This window comes from Monomorium pharaonis, chromosome 11, assembly GCF_013373865.1.
Source record: "Monomorium pharaonis isolate MP-MQ-018 chromosome 11, ASM1337386v2, whole genome shotgun sequence".
NCBI classification, from domain to species: Eukaryota; Metazoa; Arthropoda; class Insecta; order Hymenoptera; family Formicidae; genus Monomorium; species Monomorium pharaonis.
The window spans coordinates 13,342,372-13,369,352 of NC_050477.1; the positions used below are offsets into that span (position 1 = coordinate 13,342,372).

The 26,981-nt window shown below is 35.6% G+C and overlaps 1 protein-coding gene and 1 long non-coding RNA gene across 7 annotated transcripts in view; one reads left to right on the forward strand and one right to left on the reverse strand.

Moving 5' to 3' along the window:
* Positions 1–26,531, reverse strand: part of LOC105834291 (discoidin domain-containing receptor 2) — a 77,477-nt gene extending 50,946 nt beyond the window's left edge. For all 3 annotated transcript variants that reach the window (XM_028191293.2, XM_028191292.2, XM_028191291.2), the window contains exon 1: positions 26,117–26,531. The gene's annotated coding sequence lies outside the window, so the exon portion shown is untranslated. The remainder of the gene's footprint in view (positions 1–26,116) is intronic.
* Positions 1–26,981, forward strand: part of LOC105828424 — a 282,603-nt gene that overhangs the window by 87,976 nt on the left and 167,646 nt on the right. The window contains exon 5 of one of the 4 annotated variants that reach the window (XR_004965015.1): positions 11,279–11,734. The exons of 2 other annotated variants lie outside the window; for them this stretch is intronic. This is a non-coding gene — a long non-coding RNA (uncharacterized LOC105828424). Of the gene's footprint in view, positions 1–1,601; positions 8,223–11,278; positions 11,735–26,981 lie in introns of those variants that run through there. One more of the 4 variants, XR_004965012.1, reaches the window with a different exon arrangement.

The following is a 26,981-nucleotide window of genomic DNA, read 5'->3' on the forward strand; positions in this document are numbered from 1 at the left end:
ATACCGGCTGCGTGTGAAAGCGAATTACGAATTTGCGAATGAGATCCCAGGATCACGTAGATATCGCCAAGTTACTAATGACGAGAAGTAATGGGCCTATCGCAAAATCTATTTTTCAATTTTCCATTTTTTGAAGTCTGTATCACAGGAATTTATATATCAATTATTGAAGATATATTTCCTACAATTATTGTTGTTATAGCTATTGAGAGCGTGAAAAATAAAAACAATCGCGGCCTGCTCTCTTGAAAGATATTTTCATGTGCGTACTAGAGGTGGAGAACTATCGATGCACTATCGATAATTATCGATAGTTTTGACTATCAAAAATTATCGATAGTATTTTTACAACTATCAATAGTTTTTGATAGTTTGTTTTATTTTTTATTGCCACCGTAAATGTTATTACAAAGACAAATTTTAATAATGATAGAAGCAGAAAGGCAGAATGTACACACAGAAAAAGGATTCGTTACCGAAGCTAAAATTTAGCCATGACAGCTAAAATGTGTCTTTAAAATAAGAACAGCTAATGTTTCTGCCGAAGCTAAATTTATTAGTTTTTTAAAATTTTATGTAAACAAAAATAATAAAAACGAATTTTTTTATATTAAAATTTTTTGTAAAATATAATCAAATCATAAATTTTTATTTTAATCACATCTTTTTTAATTTTATTAATGTCCCTAAAAACTGACAAATATATTCAAACATTTTTAAAAATTCTGTATTTATACGAATAATTAATTTGATTAATTTTGTAAACGTGTTATGTAATAATACACAAAATACGTTTTATAAATATATTTTATATTATCGAAAACTATCGATAGTTAGATAGTGGTGACCATCGATAGTTCTCCACCTCTATAATACACGTGAGAAACAAAACTTTTTTAAATGACGCGAGATATTCCGTGCATTGCGTTTCGTGTCATTGCGCTGTTAGACGGCAGTGCTGCCGGAAGCAACCTATAATTTACCACAGTTACATTTAATCATTAATGTGGCTGAAGATGTACGAATCGGATAACACACAGCGTCAATGTGCATAAATAGTTGCAGCGAAGGTATAATGTGTCACACCATTCTCATAAACGATATTGATTGCGCAATTTATTTTTCTACAAAGCGCTTATGCACAGAAACGATATTCAAAGAAGTAATCGTGTAAATTTATTTAGTTGTAATAATTTAATCTAACAAAACTAAGGACAATACTTTGTTTTAGAATAATAAGATTTTCTTATATATGTCCGAAAAGATCGGGACCAAACATGTTAACGAGAGAGAAAAAGTCCATATATTAAATAAGTGATAAAAATCGTTGAACTTTTCAATAAAAGATTTTCGGACATAAGTTTATATGTGCATTCATGTATATAAATAAGAAATTTGTATTTATTAGAAACAATTATAACTTTTAATGGCAATTTTAAGGCAATATTTATAAATTATAAACATTGTCTTAGAAAAGTATCGTTATTAAAGAAACACACTTTGGTAAAAAAAAAAAAGAAAAAAACCAATAAAGAATCTCTAAACACCATGTAAATTATTCATACACTGTAGATACTTATGCATACATTCTCTGCTAACAGTATCAGATGATAGCAGTACTTTCCTTTGGAGCCAAGTCAAGTGTTAACAAACATCTTTTCACCGACAATGAGATGCTCTTGAAAGCTATTTCGTGCCTCGTAACATCAATGAACGTCGTTGTATCTTGGCGCATCGTTAGCGTCTAACGTTGTCGAAAGTGGCGCAAGTTATCATCCAAACAAGACGTTCGACCAGCTGTACTTCGTCCTGAACGAGTAAATTTTCCTCGGTACGAGCGATCATTACGATAAAATAATGTGAAAAATGTGCTACGTTTGGCCACCATCGTTACGCTTTCTTTTACGCCTGTTTAGCTTAAATGATGATTCTTCGCTCTCTTTGCGGCTCTCTTTCTGGGCTTTGTAAAAATATTGTCTTCTATTTTGTATCCTAAATACTTTTTTTCATTGTGAAATATTATCGTTGCTTTTTTTCTGTACAACGGCCATACATCGACATTAATAAATGCAAGCACAATGTGAGTGCGAAACCTAAAGATCGCTACGTAGCTTTCTTGCTCGTTTCAAAATTATGGTTCCGATAGGACTTCGAAATATTATGCTTTAGTTTTGAAACCTTTGCCGTAGATAATTAACTTGCATCTTGTTCGATAATATGGTATCTTATTAATTTTCCTGTGGCTTTAACCTCTAATCGAGAATTTCGATTTATAACTTTAATAGATGATCTCAGACATTCTCATGAAAGCGATATCAAGAGAAGATAAAATATTCAATCTCATTGTCAGAAAAATTTCTTTGACTTAATTCGATTTGCGTTTTGTTTTTTTCTTTACACTTATTCTATGATATTATGTTACAGAATAGTGTATAAACTGAATTTGATATACATAGTTTTTCCGATTTTTTCTTTTAAAAAATTATTTAAATCTATATCTTTAGAGTGTGTGTGTGTGTGTGTGTGTAATAATCTTCATATTATTAATATTCTATATTAATAGTACACAATTATGGGAAGCTATATTTGTCGAAACAAATTATTATTAATAGAAGTATGGAATGGAGATTAAAAAATTTATTTTAAAGTCGGTCTCCAACTTCTTCAGATTTAGGTCGAAGTGTATGGATTTCATGCTTTAATCGCTATAATCGCTATAATTAGCGCTTTACATCTCTTGCCACCGCTTAGAACGCTGTTGCCGCGGTTATGACGCGGTTACGAAACGCTTGCACTATCATCGGAGAATTTCAGTAGCAGGTTGATTAGATGCAGGATCTAAGCTCGGAAATGAGGAAGAAGATTACGGTAAACGACGCTAGTAGTATTAATTGAGGTATAAGGAATTTAACACGAATGATGTTGCCGACACAAATTGACTACGTCTAACAGAAAGCATAAACCTGTTTTCTAATGTGTCTTGTGAGATATTTTTTGAAATTGATCGAACTTGACATTGGACCTTTTATTTAAGCATCTCCTCTTCGTATAATATGTGATTTTTTAATAAAAATTTTTATCTTTCTTTTAAACTTCGCGTTAATAAATTGTACTTCTTACACTTTTCTCCTTTGTAAGCTGTTCTTATCTACACTTATCTTGCCTTTTTCTGAAGCTTTCATTTCATTGCTGTCCGTCTATTCGGGCAAATATTTATTTCTTCAAACTGTTCATAAGTCAACACATTAACGCGAGCGCACATTGCGCGCACGTAGTGAGATTTTCACAAAAACGGCGACCATTTCCGCGCGATTTTTCTCTATAGAAGGTTGGGCGTGTGCAGGAGAAAAGAATTAAGTTTCGCTGGATGTTTGAAGTATTCTTACGCCGAAACGAATGAACTCGTTGCAACTCTGCAAAAGTGAAGAGCGTGAAATACGCTCGTTGTTATTTTTATCTATAAAACTGTGTTGCTGCGTGTTCAAGAGAGCCGCGCCGTTAGCAGACGAGAGTGAAACGCGGCGCGAATAAGGCGAAATAAGTGGGAATTCTAACTGATTGTATTTTTACGATTGCATCTTCTAAATTGCCGTTGAGTGCCGTAAACAAATGTTCTTCTTATTCACTCGTGTCGGAAATCGCGTTACGCCGAAACTAAATCTACAAAAACATTGTAACGTTTCGCGTTGTATCACTTTGGCGTCGAGGCGTCATTTTTCTTTACGAATTCTTTCTGAAAACAGGTCGAACGAACGGAAAGGTATCTGTTCCGTTTTGACGGAACAGGAATAAAAACAGCATACCATTTTCCGGTGTACCTCCGTTTCCTCCCGGCTGTGTCCATTTCGTCACTCGGTCGAGCATGCAATATGTTCGCACGGGGTATATATACGTGTAAGTGCATTTCCACTTTGAAAAAAAGCGCGACGCAGATGGCAGGGCGCGCTGTACGACAGGGATAAGGGGGAAGGGTGAGGGAGGGGCGGATACGGAGAAACGGTTATAAAAAAAAAAAAAGAGGGATAAAGAAACGGGAACGCGATTCCCCGCAATGTATTTCAGTCAGAAGCGGCTTTTGAAATTCTGACGCTTCGTCAGTTCTCTTTGGATGCATTCGCAGAGTGGCATTATCATCGCTGTAGTTACGAGTACATCGCGCACGCTTTTTTTCCCTCCCCCGAGTTGCAGCTACAGTTTCGGCTTCTGACGTTTCATCGCAGCAAGTGGGCATCGCGTATATGGCTCTAGCTCTTTTTTTAAGGACCACTCGGTGCTAAAAGTCCAATATTCCTTTTTCTCTTTCTCCGTTTCCTCCTCTCTATTCTCTCTCTCTCTTTCTCTCTCTCTCTCTCTCTCTCTCTCTCTCTCTCTTTCTCTCTATCGTTTTATTTCTCTGTTCTCTGATGCTTTTTCCTCTCCATCAACGTTACTCACATTTCTAGATTCTGCCTTCAAGAACTTTTCGTTGAAACTCTCGTGGTTGCACGGACGTATTTAACAGTTAGAACTTACATAATAGCGTGATTTTAAATGCTGTACTCTAAAACTATATCTAGCTTCCTTAACGATTTTCCGTATTATTTTATAGATGACTATTTTTTACGCCACGTTATATTCCGTGCGTTCCAGCAAGTTCTGTATATATAAATGCTTAAGTATCGCGTCTGTTTTAAGAGTCTAAATTCCGCGCGCATGCTTAAAAAAAAAAAAGATTATAATCATACCGAACGAGGTACTCATCTCACTAATCGTAAAAAGGTGTCCTGCTATTACTTCGAGTGACGATAAATGTTTCAAGCTCTTTCGTAAAATGGGCGACTATTTGGCAAATGCTCCCGCGACTACGTTCGTGGCGTCGTTCTCTTTTTCCGCTTTCACAGATGAGTTGCACGAAAAGGGTAGAGAGAAGTGCATATCGAATGGGGGATGCATAATCATCGACAACTACGACGACGACAACGACGACGGCGGTGGATAGGTATAGGTAGGAAGCGACGTCGATTGAACATTGTTTACATTCGATCGAGCAAATCGGCTCGGCGCCGCTTCTTGTTTCTCGGTTCCACGCGTGAACGCGTAAGTGCGGGTGCTTGCACCGTTACATTATATCCGCCGCCACGAAGGAACATGAACGGAAGGGGGATGAAGCACTCGACGCTCGACACGGTCAACGTTCTCGCGCGCTGCTGGTCGCGCAGCAACAGCGACAGCGGAAACTCCGCTCTGTCGAGCGCTAAGGATAGCAAAGCCTGAGAGATGCCGAGACTCCGATATAATTAATAAATCCCATTCAAACTCCATTTTAAGTCGTTTCCCACCACGGAGAGTCACGTAAAGGCAATTAGTTGTTACGGAAGTATCATAAATCCCGTTACTTTTACGATTAAAAGTACAGAGTTGCGATATATATTCAACGCTAAAAAAAAAAAGTCGCGTTTAAGGGTTGCTTCATTTTCAATGGAACAAATATATAGAACTACCTTCCACAGTTATAGAAAGAAATAATTGAGCACTTGTTATTATTTTTCTTTACATGTACAAGATTGAAGTCGATGATGCATGAAAAGTATAGTGAGTTGGTATGGTTGAATGAATATTTCGCTATGTGCCGCCCTATTAATTCCGTATCTCGAGAGGCGAAGAGCGCAGCTGCGACCGCGATACTCTGTAACACTATCAATTCTGTGGCGTGGGAGGTTGAAATGTTTACGTACGATCGGACTGCCATTTGTTACACGATAAAGTATCAGCCACAACCCCAAACTGCGAGGAAACTTCGGTAAGCGGTCGAAGGACCACTAAATATTCCCGCTGAAAATCGACCGATATTTTCCACGTTCAGTCATATCGCTGCGGCATGCGATGCACGACCGATTAATACGGATGAACGAACTTACGAAATTAGTGAATATAAACTGAATACTATTGAACTAATTGAAAAATATTACTGTCAGCAATAGACAGAAATACGCATAACATTTTTTTTTGTAATTTTAGAGAGGATATTTGAGAAGAGATATGAATTATTAAAGATATAAAGAGAGACTGGATGAAACATTTATATGTTAATATGAAATTTAATTTCAACACGTTTCACGATATTGTAATAAGTGTAAATTTGCTTTCGCGTAATGAAATCTTTTAATATCGGTGTTTTGCTTACCTAACGTTACACATATATACTCGCTTTAGAGAAACGAAAAATCATATATCTGTGTGTGTGTGTGTGTGTGTGTGTGTGCGCGTGTGTGTGTGTGTGTGTGTGTGTGTATGTATGTCAAATCCAGAGCGTAGCACTGGAGCGTAGAACCAAGTGCTTGAACGTTAATGTCGTTTATCACGTTCTTATAGTATCTTGTTATGGCGTTTCAGATGATTAGTTTTACGTATCGTTGATACGTGGTGTATATACGAAAAACAAATTTCTGATCTTTAAATAGGAATGGATCTATTTTTTTTTAAACGTACAGTGTTTGTAAACTGTGTGTGAAAATGTTTGAGAATAAATATATAAACTCTATCGTAGAGAATTATAATACAATATTTTAAAAATTTTAGATTATTCAACATGTATTATAAATATATGAAATAATGTATTAATGTTAATTATAGCAACAAAACATTTAAAATGTCTTGTTTTAGGGAAAATAAGCGAAAATTAATAATTATCAATTATATTTTGTTTACAAAAAGATTTTATAAACTCTTTTTATATTAAGTTATATATATATATATGTATATTACTATTATTAACCAGAATTTATATTAATAAATTAAATCATTAAAAGCTATTAAAAGAGATTAATATTTTAATAAATGTTACATAAATGTAGAAAGCGTTTTCAACAAAACGCTTTGTGAAAAGCGTTTGTGTATTGTGGATAAAATCCTTCGAAATAAGCATTGTATGTAATCACAGGATTTTATTTTTTTTATGATTTTATGTTAAATATGCTTTTCCTAATATTTTATAAAAAATCTAAATATGAAAATAACGGCAATGTACAAATTATGCTACGATGTACAAATCAGGGCGTAGTCTCTCATGCTTGACGTCAAAATCACCGATAGCTTAATATATAAGTAACATACAGATATAAGACATCCTATTTTCGTAACAAATAAAATGTGAAGTCGGCTGGAAACAGTAGTATCAAGGAAGCTGAAAGCAAACCCACAATTGTGGTATTGTGAGACTGGTGGAGGGTGAAATAGAGCAGGAGGAGCTTTTTTCCGGTGTCCCACTTCTCACGGCAATACAAATACAGTGATCGAGTCCGTGAGGGCTGCAGGATCAAAGGTTCCTCCGTCGACCTCAAGCTTCCTCCCTTTTGCCGACTCGCTCCTAGCCGCGGTTCTTGGCGGTTAAACCCGATGGTGGGGTGGCAGTGGTTTGCCGCTGCCAATGGTGGTGTAGCTACCACCACCACCACTACCACCACCACCATCACCACCACCACCAACACCATCACGTTAGTACTAAATTATGTAGCATAATGGTGAAACGAAGAGGGAACGCAGGAGCCGGGGAAGGAAACGAGGGAGAAAGCGAAAGAACGAAGGGCACAGAAGCGCTTTTCTGCGCTCCATTCGTCAATGTCGTGAACCGCGCTTCTTTTCAGAATATCACAATAATGGTTAAAGTGATCCCCTTAATTCAGTCCTATTTATTTTTATTCGTATTCGTTTTTCTTTTTCGTCAAATTCTTCACGTTCAATTATGTTGCTCCTTCAGTTTATGCGGAACAGAAATGTTTCAAAGGCAATTAAATAGCTCTTCAAATCAATAGCTTTTGACATGTCTGAATAATCGCGCTCGCATTTGTTTTTTTTTTATATTACATTAATATTTTTTGCTTATATAATTAAATTTTTTTAGATCAATCAAAATTGACTATGTACCAATTTATACGATTTTATGAAAGCAAATATATATTTTTTATATTATGGACATCAATAAGCATCAGCTGCTGGTGTTGTCGGCCTTGCGACTTTATTTCGTGATAGGGGAACGCACGAAGAAAAGTTACAAAGTGGTATACGAAAGAGATACCAACGAGCGTAGGACTTCCTATTCTTATGTCATTCGTCAACGTCGAGAATCATGCCTTTTCGTAAAGCACTGCTTTGGTAGTGTAAATGGTGTCGCGAATACGATCCTATTTACTTCTACCTACGCATTTTCCACCCCACATTTTATCCACGACAGCTTACAAGTCCATGTACGATTAATTTTTTATCGTCACGCAAAATTAAAGCTTCAATTGCGCAAAGAAGAAAATTATCTTTTCATATTTGCTTTGTTTTTTTTTACCCTTTACAAATTTTATGCTCCTTTCTATTGTTAGTAAATGACTGTACTATTTTCCAGCGGACTAATTTTTATATAAAAATATAAATATTATATAAATATTACGTATTTATTTAAAAAAGAGACAAAATTTTTTTATTGTTTTAACTACAAGTAAAACGGCGCGACAAAAACAAGACACAATATAAAAAGAGATCACAACAATACGGCCAGAATAGTATTTTGTCGCAACTTTTATTTCTTTGCAGATTCTCATCGGTTTCACGAGTTTTGCGTGCGTAATTAGCGCGATTGCCATCAGCTGAAATTCGTGTCCCGACGGGAGAATTCGTGTTGCGATGTCTCGATGTGCATGATATGCCCAGATAAAGCACCGAGTTCAGTGTCGAGGGGTCAAGTAACCCGATTAGGCGGGGATATTCGAAACTTACACGAACGAACATAAAAAAGTCATTAAGATAACTATGTAACGGCTGAGCACAAGCCCAGCCGGACTGGTAGCGAACGGATAGAATATCCAACAATTTATCAGATTCTCTCATCACAATGCCCGAACTTGAATTAAACAAAAATATGTCAGTGCAATGATAACAACAATTAATCTCACTCGAAGGATCCGCAAGAAATTTCGCAAGTTATTTCGGGCATTCGCGTGGTCATTTTCTCATTATGCCAACGGAAACGTGGATGAAATTTGGGAATGTCCGGCATATAGATATTTCTAACCATGATTAATTACGAGAATGAAATTCAGATGGAAGATATGCATACAGGAGAAGTATCCGCGGCATTGGGGGAGGGGGGGGGGAGAGGAGGAGATAAAAAAGACATATTAAGACAAACTACGTTTAAAATATGCGTTGTTCTTCTAACTAGTAGAAGATAGTAATGTTTCACGCTTAAACAATACGTACAATACATTATTTCATTTAACATGGTTTCTTGCTCATGTAATTTATAATGCTTTTACTTCAAGATCAGATATGCGAAAAGTTTAGATACATCCTTTAAAACAAAAACTCGCGATAAAAGGTACGTAAAATAAATAATTGTAGAAAAATAAAATTACATATATGTGACATAAATTAGACTTTTTGTGAAATTAGACAAATGCTTAAATAAAAAATTGTGATTTGCGTGGCTTCTTATAATATGCAAATGATCTCATAAATTACAATTCAATATGACAACCGAAATACTCGTGACACTATCGTAAATTCTATTTGTTTTCTTTTTGCTGTCGCATTCTTTTATTCTATATCGATTTTTTAGACAATATTTATTCAGATTGACCTTTTTCAGGATTGTAATCAGTTTAAAAAAAAATCGTTGTCCTCATTTCTTGAAATGTTGGACATTCATAAATTTTTCTCACAGAGTATTTTGAAAAGTTATATATTTAAAATAAAAACATAAAAGTTATTTCTTCAGAAAAGTTAATTAACTCAACGAGTGTTTTAAAAAAGAATTTCGCTTCTATACTGTTCGCACATCTTACATTCTTTCGGATAGTTAAAATTTATCAGAGGTTATTTTACAATACAGAAATATTTTGTAGAATATTCAATATCGCGGAATATTAAAAAATTAATTAATAATATAATCAAAGAAAATAACATAATCTTCATTAAATAACAAGATCATATCTCGTGCTATTTAATATTTAGCCAGCCTTAACTCCATTTTACAATGTTACGAGGCAATTCATTGTTCCTGTCCGCTTCTAACCGCGTTTAACCGTCACTTGTCACTTTTTGCTCTACTTCTACTCTGCTTTTTCCACGTAATTAATTAGGGAAGTAATATCAGTAAGTATGAGCTGCGAGTTGTTTGCACCGGTTACACAAGCGCAATCGGTGAAAATCCTCACGGGAGTGGCGAAACTACGTTGCTGAGTTTGCGAGAAAAATTTCCTTCGGTTTTGGTTTACATTTGAGTGTGCATAAAGGTAACAGCTTTTTCTCCCTTCTTTTTTTATATAAACAACATATACGGTCTGCACTAAGGATTAATCTTTTTTTTGTACATTATCGGGCGCTTAAACACTGGGTTTTCGATGTGGCGCGTTTTCTTAAATTGACCGTTCCGTCCTTATTACAAAATTGACCTATAACTTTAGCGGCAAAAACCGCGGATTATACCGAGGCCATTAATTTTTACCCGCTCACCCCGATGTTTTTCTCCCCCTTCTCTTTTGCATCGTACAATTCCCCGTTCCAGTCTGGTATAATTAATTTCGGGAATTACTTTGCTAATCGCTAGCATAAACTGTAATAGCGCATGTCAGTGGCACGACTATAATCAACAGAAATATTTATCTCCGGAACCTCCGCTACAATTTTAAAAATAAGTAATTAATAAAATGTTTGATTAACTATACGTTATTAATAATATATAGTTTGAATCACAAATGTTATACTTAATTAATCTTATATATATAGTATAAATATCTCTAAGAGATTATGTGTATTAAATAATTCTCGTATAAATTAGTTTCTTCAGTATAGAATTTTCTTTCATAGATCTTTTTTATGATATTATATTAATTATATTAATTAATCGTAAAAAGAAATTTTGCTGAAAAAGATCAATTAATATCTGAAAGAAGCATGGCAATAATTATTTCAATATAATATTTCGATTTGAGTAACATTGATATTATATCGTTCGTATCCATCGTTTTGTGGGAATGTATAATGTTTGTTTCAAAGGATATAATCTTCAGAATGATAATTAACGCATTTATTTAGGCATCTTTGCATCTTATGATATCACAAGAGAGAGAGAGAGAGAGAGAGAGAGAGAGAGAGAGAGAGAGAGAGAGAGAGAGAGAGAAATACGAACCGCGCTCTAGGAGGAGATAAGTATTTTCGCGCATTTTTCTAGCAGTATCGTTCTGAAAGTACCGGCTGCTGCGTTCTAAAAGTATTTTCCTCCATGGTAGTAATGAACATTACGTCTTTTCAGACGTCATTATGGGTCTACGAGATTAAAACCGAGGAAGAAAAGGCGGTATATACGCTGGTGTTGAGGCGGAAGGGTCTGCATGGTTCGGCGCTCGCCAGTGCCATTAGTTCACGTCAGAAGCCGCGTAATTCGTACAAAGTATCCCGTTATGACTATTTACTTTTCCCCACGCACTTTTCCAGCGTTTCCACGTCCATGCGCGGATGATTAATCTCATGGAAGTTATGCACCTCTAAATATGGATCTCAATTTGTGCCCGTCACTTACAGAGGCTTAATCGTTCGAAATTTAGTCAGATAGATGATCAGCGGCAATATCGACAATTAATAAAAGGTCTCTGCTAATAAAATTAAGACAGATTATGTGTATGTACGTCCGTATATCGCAAATTATATCTTATTTTACAAATTTTTTATATAATTAAATATAATTAATGTGTAATTAATGTAATTACAATAAAAATCTTTTTTATCTAATTAAATATAATTAATTTGTAAATATTGCAATTAATTATAATATAAATCTTTTTATTTTATAAATCTGTATGCGTCTCAAAGCATATTTAGAAATAAAATTTTAAATTATCTGAAATAACTTGTAATAAAAAAAAGTAATTTAATAGTTTTAATATAAAGCTGATGAAAATACGCTTGGTCGATATTTCTGTCTGATAAAAAAATGTAGAGTATACATTATTTTGTTCTACATGTATGTAATTAATTCGATGTATTATGCACAAGTGAGCGAGTGTGTTTTCTTTATATTTCAAAAGTAATTATTATACGGTAATGTTATATTATGCATAATTATAAATGTGCAAATTATTATAAAAGATACGAGTAAATATAAAATATAATAAAATGTGTTTTGTGGATTTTATACTGGGGGAGGATCTTCCTCATGTATATCACATTTATGCAATTATATATGTTGGTAATATTATAGTATTTTGCTGTGTTACGGGAGTGTGTGTGTGTGTGTGCGTGTGTGTGTGTGTGTGTGTGTGTGTGTGTGTAGGGGAAATTTATGTTTCCGAGAAACCCATGGAAATAGGGAAACCTCGATCGATCGTTATCACGCCAGCAAAGCCCGAGTTTGTCGAAAGACGATCGGCGAACAAATTTCGCGGTGACTAGCGTGGTTCAAATCGAGTTTAAAGTTTCGACGAGTAGTCCCACGGATGTTAAGTACGTCTAACTGGCGCTTAACTCCCGGAAGACGCGACGGCTCTTCCTTCCGTCAGATTAGAGCTGCTATGAAACATCGAATTAGTATCCCGTCAGTTTCCACGTTACCTACTCCGCATATGATAAATACTTCATATATATTTCCTCCGTATATGCTTGTTGCTAGACGCATTTCTGTCATAAGTTTCCTACATTTTGTAAGAGTTTTCTGAATCTGTTACATATTTGTTATTTTTATATTTATTAAAATTTTAATTAAATCTTGTAATCTAATTTAAAAAATTCATATAACAAGAAAAAATAAGACATACATTTTAGGATACTGCTGCACAATTGTCAGTAGATCTTTTTATAATATTTATCCATTATATGTTATTTGGTTTTTTATTTAAATTGATAAAATGCATTCAATTTTATATCTTTAAATAGATTTATTTATATAAAGTACCGCTATTTAATATAGATAGCATGGAAACATCTCTGTAACATTTTATTTTACGTATATCCAGTTCTAAAATGATTTTTATTTGCGACCGTGTAAGACGACTGAACGAGAGTAGCCGCAAGGATATATCAAAATATAAAGTTTTGAGACCACTGCTTCGTCGATACATCAAATTTATATATATAGTTGGCATTTTAAACTATTCTAAACTTCTATTTATATTGGCATCAATTTTCAGTTTATCACTGTAAATATTGTAAATAAAGAAATACATTTATCTTTATATGAAAAACTGTTTATAAGTAATATTTATAAAATTAATGGCATTATGGATATTTAAATGTAATTATACATTTTTTAAATACTAAAATACAACATTGCACGTGTTGCGGGTGTGCATGCGCCACACGCATTTATCTTACACACATTTAATCAGTCAATAAATATTATAAACATAATACAACACATTTACATTATATATAAATAATATTAATAAGTTATATATAAATAATATTAAATAATAAGATTATATAATATCCTTGTTTCTTCCTTTTCTCTCTCTCTCTCTCTCTTTTTTCTTCCTCTTCGCTCACAAATAAAGCGCTCATAAATAAAAGAACATTCTTTTCTCTCTTTTCCTCTTTTTGATTATTCTGCGCTTCTTTCTTCAGCATAAAATAATAACATTAATATTATTAATTATTTAATATTATATTCCTTTTCATTTTTCTTCCTCCTCTTTTTCTTTCTTTTAATAAATATAATATTTTAATATAATATAATAGCGTTATACACATAAAGAAAGAGAGAGAGAGAGAGAGAAAGAGAGAGAGAGAGAGAACACAAGTGCACATACATGCAAACAAGCGCACGCATGCATGTGTGCTTGTGCTCTCTCTCTCTCTCTCTCTCTTTTTCTCTTTTAATTTTTATTTTCTTTAACTTTACTCTATATGTCATCTAATTATACTTATCTCTAAGGTATAAAAAAATATGAGATATGAAAAAAGTGAGCAATTTATAAAAATACATTTATACATCAAATATGATAGATTTCGTTCCAAGATTCACAGTAAGACCTGTATCTTAATATTTTCCCATTCCGTCATGTCGCATTTGTGCGATATCGTTTGCTATGTATAATACATCAGCATAATCGAGATGTGAGATATAAGGTTTCCCTTTTTTTTATTTCGCTTGAGAGTATTTGAAGAAATTTATATCGCCAGCATAACGTTACGCGTGGCAATTCGTGTCGGGCAGCTGGTTGGAGGAACTTTGTTATTGCATATTATTACATTTTCTCGCGCGGATACTAGCACTACATCGAATTTAAAGTTTAGAGAACTTCTCCAAATGCTAAATTCGCCTAAAGCACCGCTTGAACTCCTGTGAGAGGCGTAACGCTCCTCGTCATCGTCCATGTCGGATTAGCGACGTTGCGAGACACCGAATTACCTTCGTGTTACTTTTCGCAGCAAGCAAACTCACGATAGTCGTGCACAACGCGCACTACGAGAATAATGTACGCGTCTGCACGTATAGACGCGGATTGGCCGTCCCATAGTCCGTCTAGCACGTCAGAGGCGCGCACGTGCGAGCGAACCTGTGTTTTCCAGCCAATTAGGCCGCTCAGTTATTTTTCTAAAAAATTGTTCGGGGTTCTAGCAGCGTGAGACAGGATTTTGTTTTTGCCAATAAAATATGCATGTTAGTAATGCAAGGAAAGTTTGTGACAAGGGCATGAAGTTGATTTAAAAATCTTTTTGTTACATGTACATGTGTCGGAAGTGATCCCTTTCGTGTCATTTTCTGTGGGTAGAATCATGGATTTCAGCACTTTAACATTCTTGTCCTCCAATAAATAATATGAATTGTGACGAAAAACTTTTCAGCACGATTTTTTCACTACGCTTGATCATTTCAGGACGTTATCTCGCGACATACATATGCTAACTCTCTTGTAGATTCTCTATTCGACACACCTATTCAACACTACCGACATTTATCGACGCTTCGTCGCTTTCGCGAATCGAACCTTGACCTGTCAATTTGCGAGAACTTAAGACACTCAAGGGATCATACATCGACGCATGGGTAACAAAAAATGTGGTATGTAATACCAGGCGTAACGGCCTTTTGTGCACTCGTGCAGGTGAACGCACGCGGGTGAACGCACGTCCGTTTCCGCACTCGTGCACAAAAGGCCGACTTTACGCTCTTGTCACATAATGTACTATTTTTTATGTACATAAAAAGGGCGCATTTTCAAATTATTGTTTCGTTTCTCTACGATGCGAGCAGAGAGGTGGCTTTTAGATCGACTTTATTTTGAAAAATCTGCCCGAGATTCTTGAAATGGGAACCGTGTAAATATTTTTTTACAGCAACGTTTGTATTGCACGCAGTCTCGGAAAAATAGAAAAATGGATGTTTCGTAGACTGGATAAGCTGTCTCATATTTGAGTACGATTTTGAACTCGTCTCATCGATCGGCGAAGCATCGGAAGCTACGGAAAATTAATTAATATGTTTTGTTTTAAAATTTATTTGGATTGTTTATTTAAATCATGCAAAAAAATATTTAACAATATAAAACAATTATAGCTTTAAAAGAGTTGTTCTCTGTATTTTTTAAAAATTATGTTACAACAGAAATGACATCCAAGAAATATTGACTTTTTCTTGCCGTTTCTATATAATAATGTCTGCATCGTAAGCTTGTTTACCTTTACTTTCGACAGTGAATTTAAGTTTTGCTAAAAGACGGAATCCAATCCTTCGTATTTTAAACAAACGCAACACTTTGCCGTAAAAGTTCTTACCCAGGTAAACGTTGGCGTATCGTACTATTATAATGTATAACATTCTATTTGTTATAGAATTACTTCATGACATTTAACAGTATTTTTATGTTCTGATTGCCGTGGATGTGTATTAGAGTGCACTTCACATCGGCACAAAATCCGACACTCATGCCAAAGTATTTTTATTCACTATTCGGCTTTTACGTTTTCCGTGCCTTTATCAGATTGTTTCCGATTGCCAGTCTGCGATCGATCGTATCCGTCTATCGTGATTCTTTGGCCCCGGCGGATAGATATTGGCGCCGATAAGGCCGCTGCAGATTTCGTGCCGCGGCGTGATTGCCCGAGGATGATATCGGATCCATCTTCTTCGGGCGTGAAGAACTCGGAAGAGCAACCGAGCTGGCTTTTGCCCCGTATATGGAACGTTTCGCGCGAGATTTTACGAAGATTCCGCTCCAGAAACGTCTCAGAGATCATATAACGTCGAAGCCGATTTATTTTGCAGAGAGGTCACGTATTACGCCGAATATTTTTCTTCTCGCGATTTACTGGGCTACTAATTAATTAACTTCCATAATAATTATCGAGTTTTATGAATTTAATTGTTCAAATATTGTTCCCACATATTATACGCTAAACATAGTTTGAATTATTTAATCTTGCAAATGATAATTCCAAATATTTTGTATCGCTATATTTACTAATGCAGTTAACTTATTATAGTATTAACGGTAAATAGATTACTTTTATTGCGTTTGCTGTGATGCCGGTCTCTATATTTGCCAAGCAATCGTATGTTCTTTATCCTTACCGTAACTATTTGAGAGACCTCTTGTAACAAGATTTTGACTTAAAAGAAAATTCTCATTAATATAACAGTTTACGTGGCTTGCAAAAACTTTTCCTTTGCAAGCGTATTATGTCAAAAAGTGTCTATACTTACATTAAATAGTCCAAGTTCTGCTTTAAGATAAAGATATTGAAAAACTTCAATAACACTCGATAATTAAGAATAAATTTTATTAACAATGTTAATATAGTGATAAACTTTCTCCGCGTACAAGTTAAGTTAAATTAACATAGAAAAGAGGGATTATAAAAATTCAAGTACGTTTAGTAGAACATATTTTATTTCGTTTTACGTATCGTTATTTCGTATTCTAACGTGTTGTAAGACAAAGTTTAATCGAGATAGAAACAAGAGAAAAATTTGCGTACAACTTTTAAAATATTAACATTATTTTCTCTTCGTCCGTTTTTGGAGCGATTATGTTTCAGGTGTGGGTTTCATTTCTACGCCGACAAAACAGTTATTTTGCACTCATAACTAAAATTAAATCGGCTTCGCCGTTTGGTTAATGCAGATTCATACTCATAGATTTTCGTGGCTGCGTGTACGTTTTTGCCCGCGTAGCGTATTCTAAATTGCTAATAAAATTAAGTTCCGCCAACCAATACTTTCGCGTCAGCCGTGAAATATTTCCTTGCGTCGAGTTTCCAGAGGGGATGGGAAAAAGGGGCATTAGCGTTGCGCGATTCACCGATATGATTCAAGCATTTTTCAGCACGAGGAATATCGAGTTAAATTTAATGCAATTTCACGTTACATTATTCTGATAATCTTATCGCGCGTCATTGCCCATTAAACTTATGAGGAAGGCTTTTATCCTTTGCTCGTCCACGTCGCGTCGACTAATTAATTTATTGCATTAGCTAGGGCAGAGCTGAGAATTATTTATATAATATCGTTACCGCGTATAAATATATACTATTGATCGCAGCATTATTAGAAGAATTATTACATAATACTCGAACACTGCGAATTATTTATTTTAAACTTAATTTTACTCGAGGAAAAAGTGCAAATTTATTTTGTTCCGATATCCAAAATATTAAAATTTGATTCAAACGATAAAGTAGCAGATGATATACATATATAGATCCGTGTTACGAATATTTAATGTAAATTCTCGTTTATGATGATTTTGTTTTTTAAATCGGAAACTATTTGGTTATATACATATACAAATTAAAATTTTGCTCTTGTATAGTACATGTATGAAACAATATTTTTAAACTTATACATTTTGTACATTTTTGCTTCTACACATTTACATTTTTCAAGACATGTATATAATTTAATTTAATATAAAAATCTTGTAAAACATCGCAAAAAAATGTTTAAAGGATTACGTTCAAATAATTCTTCGCAGACTAATCTGTTTTTGCTTAGTCAGACCAATTGTATCACTGGTCACATTTTTCAAAGAATTTTCAAATGTTTAAAAATTTGGAACAAATTTTAGTATACTTTTTTATTTTTTAGAAATTAGCGATATTATTTAATTGTTTTATACGACTTAAAATAATCTTTATTATGTATGTATATATATATAAACATTATTTTAAGTCGTATAAAACAATTAAATAATATCGCACAAACATATATATCTAAAATAAAATTTTAATTTAAACTCTCACAAGGCGGGTATATTGAGTAAAATGATATATGTACAATAAAAAATAACACTTTAGCTTAATATTTGTGAATTATGGTCATCTTAAAAGTAACGATAATATTAATCAATAAAATATTATTGATTAATTAATAAATTTGCAAAATTTATGTTTATATATTAATCTGCAAACCAACCGGGATTATTTGTGACTCAGACAATTTTTCTATTTTGTTAATTCTATCTTAAATTTAGACATACATACATATATATATATATATATATATATATATATATGTATGTATGTCTAAATTTAAGATAGAATTAAGATATACTACTAATACATACTGGAAACAGTGGCCAATTAGTCGGATCAGATTAACGCGCATTCGATATGCGTTGATGTCAGCAACAGAATGATCTCCTTTATAATACCTTATGCTAACGTCTTGGCCTGAAAATGGACGCATCGCTGTGTCTATGTTAGAAAGCAATTTAGCTCGAGTGACGACTATTCTACACCTAATTGAAAGCAGACATTGTTCAGAGACAGTTAGACGTGATGGATTAAACGCTCGCGAGGGATTTGACGCATTGGATATTTTATCTTGAAGATATTGAATTAAATATTTTCATTAATGTTTTAATTAAATTATTTTACAAATTCATGTTGTATCTAAATAATAAATATTAAATAGGATCATTTCTACATGTAATTTTTGTCTCAAATTTTTAATGTTTTGTATACGTATTATTATTATATTAAGTTGTTGGAAACATTAAAGAACTTTTTAATTTAATAATTATATTGATTAAAATTATTGATTACATTGATTTTATATTAATTTTTATCAAAATTATGTAATTGATTACAATCGAAATTTATATTATTTTTTATCAAAATAATTTTATTGATTACAAATTATAATTAAATCATTTCAATAAAAAATAATATAAAAATATGTATAATGTAAATAAATGTACGTAAAAGGAATAAAAGAAAGAAAAAGAATATTAACTATAATTCAATATTGCATTTAATGTTCACAGAACTTTTTAATTAGCAAATAAAATTAACATTTAAACTCTGGTTACGCTTTTGGAATATCTAACGATTGCTCTTTTAATTGTTATGTAATGTAAGAATCTTAACGTATAATGGACGCTCGGCTTGATCGTGAGCAGTCTAACGATCGGGATGAGTCGACAAGGGGAGAACTTTAGTACTCTTGAGCTTCGAAGTCGGTTTTAAGCTATTATTAAGTGACGCGTATTACCGACCAAATGGTATTTGACCACTCGATAGGATTTACGCGAAGGCATGGATGGCAAAAGTTTATTCGGACCAATATAGACTTAGTATTGCGAAAGCAGTTCAAACGCGATAGTTCTCATCGCACTAAAATAATGCGTTATTATGAAAGCAATTGTACAAAGCTCTCTAAAACACTAGATTTCAAATATCGGTTTTAACAGGAGTTTAAAAATTTATTTCTCTGCGTTATTTTAAAAATAAATATCTCGTATAAACATGAGTCCGCATGATCAAAATTTGTCTATTGAAAAAGTGATCGCGATTATTTTTCCGCGGGTGTTTTTCTGTATTACAAACAACTCGCTACACTCCGACCGCTTGCGCGAACATTTATTTTGAATTTCGCGCAGATTTGATTCACGTCCGGGTACGTGGTGCGAGTTCGCAGATCGTTTTGCGGTTTCGTAGTGCCATTCCGATTCCCGACATAAGTGGATATCGTCGAACGACTTTAACGAGGCAGACGATCGCTGGCCCGAAGTACGGAAGTTCGACATACTCGAGCGAGCCCGAAGCCTGTCTTAAGCTGCTATTACCCGATTCATCCTATACGGAGCTCCCTGCAAGTCCACTTACGTGGAAAGAGGAGTGCAAGTTGATGCAATATTCCACACATGTGTCGTGATACTTAGCGATTGACCGTTCAAAGTATCACGATTGTGATGTCGCACTATGACAGCCGGCTTTTATCTCGCGGGCAACGATGAGATCGCGCTGAGCGAAAGCGGCTTGAGATTCGACTATAACGCGCGCTAATAATGATCTTTGACAACGTACAACAATGAATGGACCGCGCGTATATTGTACAGGAAATGACGTAGATAAGGGACCTCTGACTAATTTCGCAGATCGTTTTACTGGAACATCGCGTTGATCTATGAGACCCGAATGATAGTCCGGTATCGTGGAACGGCTTTAACGAGGCAGACAGGCGCTTCTAGTTCGCAAGCTGGGAAGTTTAACAACCTCGGAGCGGGCTCCTAGCGGATCTTAAACCCTTATTACGGTACACGTACATCGGTAAGACAGCTTTCGAAAGTCTGACCTCTCGAACAAAGGCTTTATCTGTCGAGCACAGAGCAAGTTGAACGTAGATCCATCCAGTTGGCCATAATCTTACTGGTCAAACTCGCCTTTGCGTACCATACTATATATATTCACGAAATTATTCTCATTTTCTTATTACCGCACTTAAAACGTGATAATTTATTTAATAATTTTTAAGAGTTTTATTATATATAAATATAATATTCTTTTGCAAAGAACAACATGGAAAAGGCTGAACAATTAAAAAAAATCGAACCGATTGTCTGCGACACATTTGTTTTTAACATTAATCAACAGCGCAAATAGGCGAACAAGCACGAAAAAGAATCGCACGATATCTCATCGTTAACATTGTGATTTTTCTAAAAATCACTCAATTGTAACAATGGCTCAATTATTAAATACGCAAATCTTGCACGCAACATCGCATGATAGTATTTAAAAGGCGCAGGCGTATAATGGATTTGCTGGTGGCAAGACGAGTAAGAGGAGTTTATTAACTTTCAGCCGTCTAATCTTCTCGCGCTGAACTTCTGATGAGAACTATAACGATGAATAGACCGTGGAAAATGAAAATCAACGAGGGGGCAGCCGTACGTGTCGCGAATAATGGAAAAGCTCGACTGCTTGTTGCCTCGAAGCGCACTAATGACACACGAGTCGGACTAATCATCGTCGGGCTATTGTGATCGATGGATAAGGAAGTAATATGGACGGAAATTGAGAGTCAACATGGTTATTAACTACGGCGAACATAACATTCCCTATTAATTATTTACGGCAGATGTCCAGTTACTGAAAATTCAATTTTCTTAATTTTTTTTTTAGAAGCACATTATAGAATACATACTTTTAGTTATATTAGATAATGAATGTTACATTTAGCTGGCGTGATCTAGTGTCTATCTACTTAAATAGGAGCGCAATATACATCTTATATATAATTGCTTATATTTGTCTAATTATTTTAAGTTTACGTTTGAGCAGCGTTTTTTACAGCAATTAATTTGAATATGACTAAATGTATAGTTTGCATATAATTCTTATAATAATATGTAAAGTTATTTGCAAAACAATGTTTCGATTAATCGTTTATTTATTAATAATTTAAAATTTAACTTGACTTGATTAATTAATGCAATGATAACTAGCACAGTACTACTAATAGCAATAATTTGTTTGTAATAAATGATGCCGACTTCTACGCAATGAAAATAGTAATTATCTCATCGTCGATATGTTAAGAGGCAATATTAATAATTAGAAAATAAAGCGAGGTTTGTGTTTCGCATATATTATATTGGCACAATATATCTGGATATTTACGCTCAAGCGAAATAAACTACGTCAGTTATCGCAGTAGTTAGGGATTGTGTTTGTCAGGCTAGCAGAGTGCACTAGTCACGGTCGGGCAGTATTTGTTCACGTAGTTATTTACACAATCGCGAGCCTCATGCGAACGCTTCTTGTTAATTGTTATTTTGGTGAAGAATAAAGATGCGCGATGCGATTATGCGAATGAAATGACGATTCAGACGATACGCGCCGCGGATTTGACGAATTTTGCTACGTTGTAATTATCGATTGTAACCGGCGTACGAGGTGCCGTCACCGCGTCTTGAATTTTATTTACGGAGCAATAAATGCCCGGCGCGCCAGTAATGATCGATAGACATCACGACGAATCGATAGATGCAACAGATAACGTTATTTCACCGAACTGGCACGTGCACAAATTTACTCTATGTCTACGTGTAACACTTTGAGGAAATAATTAAATAACACGTCGACATTGACTGTAATGTAACGAGTATGTTAAATGCCGAAATTAGTTAACAATAGTTGCTTTCCACTTCATTAATGACACTTGGGAAAATATAATAATTACCGATTAGCTTGAAAATTTAATTTGCCAATTATTTTAACAATAAAAGCGATTATTGTATTTTTTTTTTACGACTTTTAACCGTTATAATTTCTCATTTTCGAATTTCTCTCATTTTTTCAATCAACGTTCAATATCCAAATAATCAGCATGCACGTTTACATCGATAAAATGCACAATGCATATAAAACATATTTCGCATTGTGTAATCGCTGAATTGCATTTTTTTCATAGGTAAAATGATATCTATGCATATCCGCAAGCAAGAGGAAACTATGTCTCGTGTAAAAAACAAATTTTGTATGCTTTCTCATATGCGAGACGTATTTATGCAGGAGAATATGAATAAACGTGTAGCACACGACCTAGTTTTTTTAAAGCAATTCCGTTGTGCGGGGCATTATGTTATCGTTGTATCTTCGTATAACGCACTCTAACAGTCACGTTTAAAACTCGGTAAAAAACTGTGCAATCAGTCGCGTTACTAGATGACAAAATTTAATGCATCCATATATACATCGAAAAAGAAAAGAAACAACAATAATAGGTAATCATTAATCCGCGCAGCCGTCTGTTACGCAAATACAAAAATTCTAAATCTCGTGTTATTTATTAATATCGTTACATGCGCTGCGGTTTCATTCAACGAAACTGTTTTCCGACTTTCCGACCTGCTAAAATAGACCGCCCCATTCAATTCGCGACATGACAATAAATTGCATTCAAAACAGGCTTGAAACTTTGCGCATTCCGTGGCGTGACATTGGCATCAAAGTGCACCGTGATTCGCATGTGTGCACTTCGTGCACGAGTACGCATGCACCTAGCTAGGACCCCGCCGACTCTCCGCGTGACACGGATTGAAACGTTATTTGCCGCGGTAGGCAGTGTCCTCGAAACACCGCTTTAAAGTCGTGCTCGCGGCTAAAGTAAATTTCGCGTGTCCCAAGAGCGGCACCAACTACGGCTGGATGTTCAGCAATGAGTAAGCGATGCGTGAAGCTACGCCGTACAGGCGTCGCGCCCGGGAGCAACCCCTATTTGTATTACCGTACCGCACAGCCATAGTGCATACCGCATACTAAGGCTAGACATATGTACAGTCACGAATGTACAAATGTCGCAATCTAATATCGTGTTCAGGTCTACGTGTTTCGGAAAGTGCCTTTTATTCTTTGCGACGCGAATGCGACATCTTGATCACTCGCTTCTTGCCTTGCGCGCGCATTGCCCGAAACGAACGAATATACGTATAATAATTTGCAGGATTCGAATCCTTTTGTCTGCCGCTGGATGACCGTGCCGGCAAAATTTGCAACTGTAGTCTCGCCGTTCCCGCTTGTGTCTTCTTCCCAACAATCGAGTAAACGTTTTAAACAATTTATGTGAGAGAACCGCCGTATATGCGAATGGACGATACAATGGAAGCCCGCGGCTTTTAATCGTAACTGCTGGCTTAACCATCCGGCGAATTCGTCGACATATCCGACACTGAAACCATTTTCATGTAATCCTCGAAACTCCGTCCCCCCCCCCCTCCGCCCACGCTTATTCTATACGCACGTCCGATTACTTCCCATCGCCTGGTGCCAGTTATTTATCGCTTACATTCATTCATCTAGATATTTTCCATTTTCTTGAATAAATCGAGGCATCTCAAAATCGATGAAAAGCTTTCCGAATTCAAAAATATTCCGCAACGCTAATAAAGTCATGTTCTGTCTTTTTTTTGCTTTTTTTTTGAAGCTGACATGAAACTTGATTCGGTTTTTAATATTAGTTTAAATGCGAAAACGATCTCGCGCCAGGATTGAAGGAATCTTCATAAGCGAGCTAATTATGTGCGTAATTAATACGCGCGATGTTGAATATTAAATGAATATTAGCGCATATATCTGTTGCATTTATGAGAAATATAACAGTTTCGCAATAGTTGGCGGTTTTAATCATTCCTTTACGTCATACATTATTAGATTTTCCTAAAGCCATATACTTTAATTTGATATTTCAAGATTTGTAACACATATTATTTTTAAATTAAATATGTCACGTGGGCTGTTATTAATTGAAGTTTCAATGTCCGGGGTAATAATTTTCAATATATGAGACAAAGTGTTTTTCATATGGGATATGTTACTTTACATTATTTCGATAATTAAGTTCCAAACTAATTTTAAGAAAAGCCTTTAGAACAATATTGAGGGTTGAATTTTTGAATTATGAACGATTAAAAATTTTATACTTCTTTTGAGAAATGAAAAGTATTTATTTTTTATTAAATTTTAACTAGATTTATTTGGGCAAACCTGTATTACTTTATTTACAGATATTTAATAGCAACATTTCTTTATATTTTATTAAAAAAATTATTTTCAAAAATTTAATCAACATATATAATTATATATATATTACATATAATTTATATATATATAAAATACAAAATAATCTATATAATTTGTCTGAAACTTATGGAAGAAATCGCGACTTTTAAAGCGCACGTCAAGCCAATGCGGAATGGCCTACAGCGCCGCGTATCTGCATTGTAATATTTGCCAGCCGATTTGCACATCCTCATCGAAACACGGCCGATAGGCAAGCGCGTGCTTCCGCAACGGACTGCTCCGTTGGATCCTTACATGCGAAATCCAGAATAGCGATCAATGAGAGCGGCACGCTGCGAGGGTGCTCTGACTCGTAGCGGGACTGGCACCGAGGGGGGGAGGAAAACAGGCGGCCGAAGGTTGGCCGCGGCATTCAACGGGGCTAACTCTATCCTGGCAAATTACATTTCCATCCCGCTACGTGATAGGTGCAGCAAACATGCCCGTCAACGTCCGACCGAGTTTCTCGCTGATTAGTTACACTCGACGTGGATTATATTTCCGAAGCAATTAATTAACAAAGTTCCGGCGAGTCGCGTATGTCCGTATCGCACTCGTGGACCATGCTCGCGTTGTGGAGATTATGGGCAAAGGAAAGAGAATGTCGGGATATATATATATATATATATATACAGGCGAGAGGAATGAAATTTCTTGCGGTGGAACGTGCGAGGGAAACCACCATGGGTGGACTAGTCGGAGTATTACGGTTCGCCCTAATGGAAACTGTCACTGAAACATCTACGGTAAAGCCAACCGGACTGACCAATCACGCATTTGCCTACTTGCGACAGGTATACTGATATACACCGGTGACGCAGTAGTTTTCCCTTTATTGGTAATTGTTATGCTAATCTGCGCAAGTGAAGGTGCGGTACTTCGTACAAAAGCGCATTCGTCTTTTGCAAGTTTCTCAAAATTTATTCTTCGGATTATACAGAGTTTATTTTATTCGGGGAGAAAAATACCTGGAAACGAAAACGCTGAAAATATAACATAAACTGCGATTTAGAGCGTACAATTTTGTAAATATAGTATCACAGGTAGAAAAAGCTCGCGGATAACTTGACGTGCGTTTATATGGCGAAATATAAAATCGAATTTCGATAGAAATGATACGTTTGATTGACACAAGATACTCCAGTATCTGGATACTCTAACTGGTAGCGGTAACAGTTACCCTTAATCACAAATTTTACGTTTGTAATTTGTTATATTCTGGTGTGTGTGTGTGTGTGTGTGTGTGTGTGTATGTCTGCATGTTTCAAATATGGTCATTTAAAATTTCGAGAGCCTTCGAAAGTTTACTTACCGAATCAGCAGTTCTGCCGGCACAAAAGTACAGTCCGTCCTGAATTGTTATTATCCTTCACGTCGCTGCACATCCGACCGCCTCACGATCGCTTCGATGGTACGCAACGGTGATGCATTTGACAATGGAAGATTGTCACCGACACGACATCGGCTATCATCTTATCTCACCTAATCTCACGTTTCCCCTCTTCCGTTCAAAACTGTTCCTAAACGGTACACCGAAATTTTTGTAAACAATCCTTTCTCCTGACAAAATTTAACTGAAAAAAAAAAACTTGCGCGATGCAACATGCGACGAGCAGAAGGGACGGGAGAGAGAGAGATAGAGAGAGAAAGAGAGAGGGACAAAGAAGAGACGATGTTACACGCGCGGTTGCCAGTCGCAGACTGAACTCGCGATCCGCGAGTAGCATCGATTTCGGTGGAGGGGGCAGGACTAGGACGAGGAGAAGGGAGCGTACCGTGGAACGTAGTAGGGACGCTTGGCGTCAGACAGGTGAATCGAAGGACGAGGAGTGCGACGAGAGGGTATAGTCAGGCTATACGCGCATCGCGCCGAGCGAGCGGGCTGACGTGCTTGTATCGCCTAGCCGGCCGGTGACTACTACGTTTGCGAGTAGTAAGCGTCAGGATAAGCTTCGCCCGAGCGACTGCCGGCCGCGTCGGAGCAAAAAGGGTTAACACTCCGCGAAAGCGATTCGGTCGAGTGGCTGACCAGGCACGCACGGTAGCTACTAACCGGCGCGCGGCGTGTTACTCCGATACTCCGATGCGACTTCCGACGAAAGTATCTATTGCTTTCTATCGATTCTCTCGCGTCTTGCCATCGACGCTCGTTCTCCCATACCAAATAACGACGGACG